We start from the raw sequence: 6230 nt of genomic DNA on the forward strand, positions 1-6230 counted from the left end.
GAAAGGTGTCAGAAGTACTCACTGTCATTACTCAGGTAGAAATATAGATACTAGGATTTAAAAATATTACTGTAGAAGTTGAAGTATCAATTCAAGCATTTTAAGTAAAACTGTAAAAGTACTGGTTTCAAAACTACTTAAAGTATTAAAGTAAAAGTAATTTAAGGGAATGCCCTTAAGAACAGTAGCTTAGACTGTGCTACAGGGGCCTATAGTGCACTACCCCTCCCCAAAACACATTTTTCTAAAGCCATAATGAATATAATTTAATCTTAAAATGTTAATGTTAAGATCTTTAAGTTTAACGAATCGAAAAGTTAAATACAGCCCAAGAGCTGTAGAGTCTAAAATAGGCTACTCATCCAGTGTGTTACATATTATTTAGGGCATTTGTTTCTTAACATTGTGCAATATATTTAAAAACCTACTGCATGTGCATAATGTAAACTCTGATAGTAAAGAACATCGAATAAAACATTATTTTTTTGGTTGCATTACATATTTTAAAGTTGATGATGGAAAAAAAAAATAAAACAACTTATATCTAAGATTGCCTAATGGGCATTGGTTAATGTTAAAATTCTGACATTGAATCAGCGTTCATTTAAAGGTTTTGAACGATTGGGGCTCTAAATCCACACTGTGTGCCACGTGAAATACGCATATAACGCCGATGTTGCGCTAAATTTACGCATATCTTGTGAGTAGTTCCACCACGTAGCCTTGGCTACAGCACTACACATGCTGTAGTGTAATGCACAGATATCACAAAAAATAAGCTATATATACAGTACCAGCCAAAAGTTTGGAAACACTTTCTCATTCATTTTTGGTTTAACATTGTAAATAAAGTAATACATAAGGAATCATGTGAACTTAAAAGTGTATGATTTTATTGTTTTTCTTATATGGCATGCTGCTAACTTGTGGTTTATGAGGCTGGTAACTCATTCTGTGTAACAGAGGGAACTCTTGCTCTTCTTTTTCATCACGTGTGCCATTTCTCCTTTATTTTATACAATAAGCAAATAATTGCATACAACGGTTTGCTGTTTCCAAAAGATCAATTGCCTCTGTCCTGTATATCACAATACATTATACATTAATCTGTCCCACTCACCCGAGTAAGCCATTATTTCACTGCATTAATCCTTACATTTAAATTTGTTAAACTAGTTGCCAGAGTGTGTAGATTTTATACATTTATTTTAGACTGGTAAATATCTCCAGAATTATTGATTAGCTATCATAGGAATCATTATTTACTTATTATATAAAGTTAAAACTTACGATACACGGTTTTTGGTTATGTTCCATATGAAATAAAGAGCACATTTTCAATCATGGCTTTGCACTGGTAGAGGCTGGTCAAAGGGTGCATCTGATTATTAAAGTGTTTGATTGTTAGATCACACCTGTTCTCTGTACTGTAATGCTCTATACTTCATATTACAGATAGACAGAGTGCTTCTTATCACCACTCAGCAGGGGGAAGGCTATTTGTGTCATAGTCATAGCTAATATATAATAATGATATTAGAAGTAATTCTGCATCTTCACTGTCAACAGGGTGCTGAAAATATTACAGATGAGAATGACACAGCTGCACTGTATAGCATACAATTTAGGACCACCACAGAGCAGCTATTATGTGGCTTGTTGGTTATGCACAACACTACAGTGATACTGACATAGTGGTGTTAAGAGCTGTGTTGGTATGAGTGGATCCGACAAAGTAGTGCCTCTGGAGAATTTAAACACCCCATTGTCACTACTGGACAGGAAATGCTCCATCAACCAGCATCATGTGGGCAGCGTCCTGTATTCAGCATCAAGTAGGCAGCATCCCATGGGCACTGATGAAGAATTTGCAGATGAGCAACAAACTGTGCAGCAACAGATTTAAAGATTCTGTCTCTGACTTTTCACTCACAATGTAAAGCAGCTGTTGGTAGAAGTGTCTAATAGAGTGAACAGTGTTTTATACCTATTGTATATTATACACCAGTAAACCATTATGCAACTAAAGTGTCCTAGATGCTAATTGGAGCTAAAAAAAAAATAATAATAGAAGAAGAAACAAGCAGGTGGTAATAATGGTATGCTGGATAGTGTACAACGATAGAGTACAATATATCAAATGCTGTGGTTTCAGAAATTAAAATATCATATGTATACATAGCTATTTTGTCAATAATAATAATAATAATAATAATAATAATATCCCTTTCCTGCTTCTCCTCTCCCAATTTTGTATGGCTGACAGTAGTTCCCAGGGAAATTAACTCCATTTACAAACACTTTGTCCAAGCTAATACAATATCTTTATTGGCATTTATTGGCACACTAACCTTTAAAATGTTTGGTTACATGCTTTGGTCAAACAAATACAGAAGTCTTTATTTAAAAATGCAACACCCAGCCACTCACACACCCAGCCACTCACACACCCAGCCACTCACACACCCTGCCACTCACACACCCTGCCACTCACACACCCTGCCACTCACACACCCTGCCACTCACACACCCTGCCACTCACACACCCTGCCACTCACACACCCAGCCACTCACACACCCAGCCACTCATGAAGCTGGCTGCAGAATCCAGGGTGCTCGTTTTCGCTGTAAAATGCCACAAGCTCCCCTCGTCTCCCATGCCCAACGTAGCCTGTAATATAAGTAAAAGCACACACTTTCACAAAGTAACAATCTCTCAAGCCCCAATACCTTAAATATATTGACGTACCAATTTCTGACCTCAGGAAAAAATTATCAAAATTTATTTAGAACAAACATACCCAGTATGCAGTCTTTATAAGATTCTTGACAGTTCTGGCAGCACTGCAGTTCATACATCCTGCGAAACTCGTCTTTACATGCAGCACTGTGATGTTTTCATGGCACTACAACTGTAGGTTTAAAAAAATCAAGAATTTTAAAATGATTTTAAAATCAGTGAGTGTAATTCCTTTTCTAAGGGAAAACAAACATCTTAACTGTACTGAAATATCATGCTTACTGTCAAGCCACTCGAAATGTGCCCGGGCCCGGAATGATTGTTGTCCAAACAATGTCCCGGAAGAGACGACAAACTAGTGACAGCTTTAAAAAAGCTTTGTCACCCTCTTCCAGAACTGTATCTATGAGAATAAGGGGTATCTGTGAAAAACATTATAGAAGCATGTAGATTTTGATTCATGAAAATTATAGTAATTGAAAAAAATGACCAGATAACATTCTAAGGCTGCAACCAATTACTATTTTGGTATTCTATTAATCTGAGTTGGCACTTATTATTTCAATCATATCCCCAATCTCTGATTACTGTGGGAATGGCTAGCATTTTTGCCTGAAGACTGTAGTCAGCGTCATTCTGTTGACTAATCTCTGCCTTAACGTAACAAAACAGCTCTCTGCTTTTCTATCCCTTTAAAATGATAGCACTCCAATAGCTTATGGGCTTCAAATGCCCTTGAAATGACTAGTCAACACTAGGTCAAGTCGAAATTTCAAATAATGTCAACTTATCTTTTCAGCCCAATTCAGACTTTTGAAAACAAACCACAACAGTAAAACATTTTAAATGGCCCAGTTAAATTAACCCGAAATAAAAAACACACATCCACACCCTCACACCTGTTCAAAGGAGACGTTGCCCATTCTATCTCCTTCATCAGTCACACGTTCAACACACTGAACTTTCCTGAGAGAAAATATAATAATTAATATAATTAATACCATGCACAGAGGAAGCAAGACCAGAACTGGGAGAAGGTGTATCAGGAGTAGCTGGCAGAGGGGGAGCTGGACGTGCATCAGAAGTAGCAACAGTCTGTGGATTAAACACTTCTGCTATAGTGGTCTTGGTTGCACTGCTGCACAGAGATACATGATGTCTGAACTGGTCTTTGCATAGTATTGTATGGCTGCAATAGACACAATAAAAGTGTGCTGTAGGTTTGCAGTTTAGAGATGAAGGAAACTGTAAGACCAAAATGCACACAACATGCAATTAAGCCTATAAATATTAATATTCTTCAACTCATTATGCCCATCAATTGAGTGTAAGATGTAAGTGCATTTGTTGATTCAAGATATTACATTTACATGTTTATTTGTTATAGCCAATAAAATCAATATCTCTCTCTCTCTGTTTAAAGAAATACTTCCCCATACCGTTATTCTCGACTGCTTGTTTGATATGGTTTTGTAGATGTAGGCTGTTATTAAATCGCTGGTCAGTGTCAAAACTGAAGCAGGGGCATTTGAAAACACCACACTGGCCAAACCGTGAAGGGTCAGGAGTGGCCTGGACATGTGTTGGATGCTGTAAAACAGAAAGCAACAAAACACAACATGAGCTTACAATTACTATATCGGTGCACATTAATTGTAACTACATTCAGTACAAAGGTAATAAATGTGCATCGACTTAACCCTCCTGTTACGTTACGGGTCAAATTGACCCATTTAGTAAGATAGTAAAAGTATTTTTTCTGTATGAAACGTCTTCAGCTTACCTTTATTTGTATAATTAACATATAACATGAAAATGGTTAATTTCATATTTGCAACAACCCCCTGCAAAAACTAAAACTAAAACGAAATTGTAATGTTATGTTTCATTTATATGTAAAAATATTGTGTTGGTCATTTAAAAGTAACAAAGTAGTAAAACAAAAAAAAAAGTAAGATTTTTTAAAATGGAAAAACAAGTGAATTATCCTAATTGAACTATTACCTCTATTGTACACTATTGTACTAAATGTTGATAGAACAATCAGCAATGGAGTTATATTTGGAGAAATATTTTGGATAATTAAAAATGAACCAGGTCAAATTAACCCGGGAATACCATTGCTATTCCTGACAAATTAAATAGGAGGATTAAGCATTGATATCTTTATTTGTATGACTAAGACTTTGAACCAATTTTAGTTAGCTAGATTATCTTGCTATCTTGTTAGCCAATTAACTTCTTGTATAGACAGTTTAAACAGTTTTTTAGGTTAGCTGACTATAACCCCTAGCTATGCCTTAAAAACAAAACTGATGCCTAGCTCACTACTAGCTATGAGAGTTTATCTGTGATACCATTAATTGGTACCATTTTAGCCCATAAAACAGAAGGTAAGATAACTAAAGTTTGAATTAGACAAGACTGGGTGCAATTCTGCATTAGAATCCATAAAAAAAAACGGCAATATGACTAGCTAGAAGCAAACAAACCACATGGTACACGCGCCGATGTAGAACCTTCATGTGCGTATCAACGACTGCGTTTATTCATAAAATATAATATAGAAAAACAAGAGGACATTATAAAAATAGCTCTGTTAACTTAAAAAAATAACTCAATATTTGTACTTACCGCCATAACCGGAGATATAAATCAGATACATGCTTTAGCTGCTTTCTCGGCTACAATTCCTGTTAACAGGTGTTACGGTGAATTCAGTTCCCCCTGTTCCCCCTTCACTGCGCATGTCGAAATCATGACGTAGCGCAGCGGAGGGGCTTAGACGGGCTGTGTGTTTCAGTTTGCGCTTCTATTTCTTTCTGTACCTTCGGGTAAGAGAATTTTGAGCATTGTGTACTCTTATCAGTCTCGCTTATTTGTGAAAATGCGTTCGTAACGTCTGAAAGATGAATTGCTGAAGTAAATAAACTACATTATATGGCACAGTAATTAGTCTGTGGTATTATTTAATATAACATTGCTGTTATAACTGCACCTTGGAATCTGTTTCCCTCTACACTGAAGTTGGTGTGCATTTATATTTTTTAGAGTAGTAATGTGTCTTGAATGTGTCTTAAAAATGTTTATATTTTTAATCCATGCCGCTGTTTCCAGTGGATTAAGAGAACATATGTTAGCTAGTTACGCTAGTGGGGATATTCAGATACAGTACTTATGCTGATAAACTGTGTGTCTATTACTATTTCACCCAGTACAATACTCTCTCTCTATACCTCTTTATCTCTGAGAACATAGAGGGGAACATATTTCTCCAGAACCTAAGAAAAGTGGTTCCCCCTCTGTTTATTACAGCAGGAGAGGATTATGGGTACAATAATTATGCTGATAAACTGTGTGTCTATTACTATTTCACCCAGTAACAATACTCGCTCTCTATACCTCTTTATCTCTGAGAACACAGGGGGGAACATATTTCTCCAGAACCTAAGAAAAGTGGTTCCCCCCCTTGAGGATTTAATATAAAGTA

General features: G+C 36.2%; 1 long non-coding RNA gene across 1 annotated transcript; it reads right to left on the reverse strand.

The window, feature by feature from the left end:
• Window positions 1–2202: 2202 nt before the first annotated feature.
• On the reverse strand, window positions 2203–4180 carry LOC111194178 (uncharacterized). The gene is made up of 4 exons (XR_007440541.1): window positions 3640–4180; window positions 3023–3143; window positions 2802–2912; window positions 2203–2671 (listed from the first exon to the last, which is right to left on the reverse strand). It is a non-coding gene; the product is annotated as an uncharacterized LOC111194178 (long non-coding RNA).
• Between the last annotated feature and the right edge of the window lie 2050 nt (window positions 4181–6230).

This window comes from Astyanax mexicanus, chromosome 8 (assembly GCF_023375975.1).
Source record: "Astyanax mexicanus isolate ESR-SI-001 chromosome 8, AstMex3_surface, whole genome shotgun sequence".
Lineage (NCBI taxonomy): Eukaryota > Metazoa > Chordata > Actinopteri > Characiformes > Acestrorhamphidae > Astyanax > Astyanax mexicanus.